The sequence below is a fragment of the Limulus polyphemus genome, unplaced genomic scaffold, assembly GCF_000517525.1.
Source record: "Limulus polyphemus unplaced genomic scaffold, Limulus_polyphemus-2.1.2 Scaffold254, whole genome shotgun sequence".
Taxonomy (NCBI): Eukaryota; Metazoa; Arthropoda; class Merostomata; order Xiphosura; family Limulidae; genus Limulus; species Limulus polyphemus.
Window position 1 is genome coordinate 512,308 of NW_013665864.1, and position 3,217 is coordinate 515,524.

Genomic DNA, 3,217 nt, shown 5'->3' on the forward strand with positions numbered 1-3,217 from the left:
ATATTTCACGTTTATATAACCATTTCTAAGAAAGTCGTTAATTCATTTACGCTAGGTAACAAATACACAAGTGTGTATGTGAGTGTGTCTGGAGCTGAACGACAACGCACTATAGTCTTGGCAAATCGAAAGAGAAAAAAAATCAATTAATCCAATATATCAAATGGTAAATTTTGAAAGAGGAAGTCGGTGAGCATACGGATAAAAAGCAAAATAAGGTAGAGGGCAATTAAAATTTTATTCAGGGAATGTAGGCAAGGCGTGACATAGCACGTTCTATGTAGGTCAACACGCATTCAAAAGACTGGATAATTCACCATTCAACTTAGAAGTAAATTAGGGCATGTAACAAGAACCTTGAACACTACTCTATAGTTTACCACGGCAACAGCAAAGGAAACCTCATTGCAGCGATTAGTAGTTCTCAGTCTGTTTGCTGCACCTAACATACAGGTATTTGTTTACTGGATTTTACAAAAAGGTTTTAAGGTTTGTCGTATCAAGTTTGATGTTATAACTTATAGTAAGTATGTATATGTTTTTTAATGCTGTTAATAGCTGTATTTAGTGCTTTGCGTGTTTGTCTTATAGCAAAGCCACATCCGGCTATCTGCCGTGTCTACCGAGGGGAATCGAACCCCTGATTTTAGCTTTGTAAATCCCTAGACTTACCGCTGTCCCAGCGGGGGATTTTAGTGCTTTGTTTGTTTGTTTTGTTTGTTTTTTAAGTTAAGCACAAAGCTACACAATGGGCTATCTGTGCTCTGCCCACCACGGGTATCGAAACCCGGATTCTAGCGTTGTAAGTCCGCAGACATACCGCTGTGCTACTGGGGGGCTTAGTGCTTTGTGTTCCTGTAATGACTTAAAGTATGTTTTACTTCTCTAAATTTATTTTTTTACACTTCTTGATTTAAGTTATCTTTTATCTGAGTTTTTTCTGTTAGCTTTATTCATTATGATTGTACCATTGTTTGAATAGCAGAAAAGTCGCAAGAAATAGTATTAAAATAGTTATTGAAGAAGGTTAATGATACATCTAAATAACAAGTCATCTTATTTGCGTTAGGTTTTGGGCGATATGACTTTCATTAGGCTTAAAAACAAACAGTTATATTTACATATATAGTTTATTGTTTCACTGTATAAGTGGAAGCATTGTTAACTGCACCATCTATTTGTTTAGGTCTAATATTTAAACCATTTAAGGTTAATTAACTGTATAACTTACAACACTGTCAACAGCACCATCTCTTTATTTAGATCTAACAATCAGACTATTTACTGTTAATCAACTGTGTAAGTGTCAATAGCAGCATTTACCTTATTTAGGCTATAGCAATTACAATTTTCCTACTATTTCTCTAATATTACTTCCTAACTCTTACAAACCCTAGTCACGTACACGTAGTCGGTATGTTACATAGCTAGTCAATGATCCCATAGCAAAAGAAGAAAAAAAGAATCCAATTTATTATTCTTTTTTGACGTTTAACTTTTGACCAGTGGCTGCTATGATGGTATGCACGCCACTGATCAACATTGTACATCAGATATAAAGGAGCGGACTTTAAAGGTCACAGGCCAAGATGCTAACAGTAACAGCGTCCTGAGCATTCCGGATCAGTTCACCCCTGGAGAACAATCTAGCATCGTTTACTGTATTGAGAAAGTCATTTCTACAGTGACTTAATGTACATTGGTTTCCATTCGATTGTTTATTCTTTTGTAACGTCAATAATAATAATAATAATGACTAAAAGTAGAAATATTTAAAGGATTAAACTCAGTGCATGTGAAGCTCCGATGATATATTTTCCAGTGAATTTTGTTTTGACGTAAAATGTTTCTTGAGACTAACATCTTACAAAATTTCTTACCGCTGAATCTTCCATCTCGTAAAATCTTAAACAGTAAGTGACTTCAGGAATATAAATTTATTCTATCAAATAACCAGAAAATTAAAACAAGCGAAAGTTTATGGTGGTTGTACTTTTAAAGGTTCTGTATATCCAATAAACCACGTAAAATTATTTTTACTGAAATAAAACAAAAATATTCAACGAAGTAATTTTCAGCCCTAGTAATAATTTGCTCAGAGAAACATTTCAGGAGGTCCGAGTATTATCAGTTCTTTTGTTGCATGAATTTTTAGTATTCATCATTATGCCACAATGATGTAGTGGACTTTAATTTCGGATCCAACATTGCTGCGAGTAACGAGCATCCAAACACAAAAAAAAACATTAAAAAATTTGTTCTAATGATGGCAGATGTGTGAAATTAAATGTATTAATGTTATAATCATGTTAATGGCATGCTCAGTGATTGCTAAATTTCGGCGTATGGCCTATTAACAATAACACAGGCCTATGATGTTCTACAGAAATTCCTGTACGCTGAATTTGAAAATGATACCCATTTTTCTCCATCACGTACAGATTTTTCACATAACATCATAACTCACATCATAAAAGAAAGACCACAACACGTAGTTTTGAGTCTAAAAGACGTAGATATTTTAAAAAATCAGGACGATTGAAGATGCAAATTCGTTTGACATCAATGTTCTTCCATTTTCTTCGGTTTGTTTGTATTTTTATTAACAAACATAATAATAAAAAAATGTTCATTGTGGTAAACGAAATAATAATTTGATCTAAGTAAGAGTTTTTTCTTCTTCCCGATTTGTAAAAAATCCTTACGTGATAGAAAAAAATAGTATTTTCGAAATCTGCGTAGATGAATTATGGTTAATCCGCTATTATTGTTTGTTTGTTTGTAACTAAGCAGAAAGCTGCACAATGGGCTATCTGTGCTCTGCCCACCACGGGTATCGAATCCAGGATTCTAGCGTTGTAAGTCCGCAGACATGCCAATGGGGGGCAATCCGTTATTAAAACCAAAACAACTTTTATGAAGTTTAAATTCGCCGGCCTGTGTAATCACTTGTAATCACCAGCAACAATTACGAATTTTAGGTACGACTCTATTTGAAGGCATAGATTTTCTGAACGATGCGTATTTAAAGATAAATGGACAGAACATTAATTTTTTTTTTTTTTCAGAAATGTTTGGAAGCATGTTGTAATGCTCTGGTAACATTAAAAGAACAAAACACGCTGAAAACACACCTAGCATTACATTTCATATTTTAAGTAGTTTTTGACTATTAAATTTTATTAAGCTTTTCATTAAAACTGATTTTCACACTATT

General features: G+C 33.6%; 1 protein-coding gene across 1 annotated transcript in view; it reads left to right on the plus strand.

Moving 5' to 3' along the window:
- Positions 1 to 289: 289 nt before the first annotated feature.
- The window catches only part of LOC106478837 (ferric-chelate reductase 1-like), an 8,160-nt gene continuing 5,232 nt past the window's right edge, over positions 290 to 3,217 (plus strand). The window contains exon 1 of the mRNA XM_013939412.2: positions 290 to 453. The gene's annotated coding sequence lies outside the window, so the exon portion shown is untranslated. The remainder of the gene's footprint in view (positions 454 to 3,217) is intronic.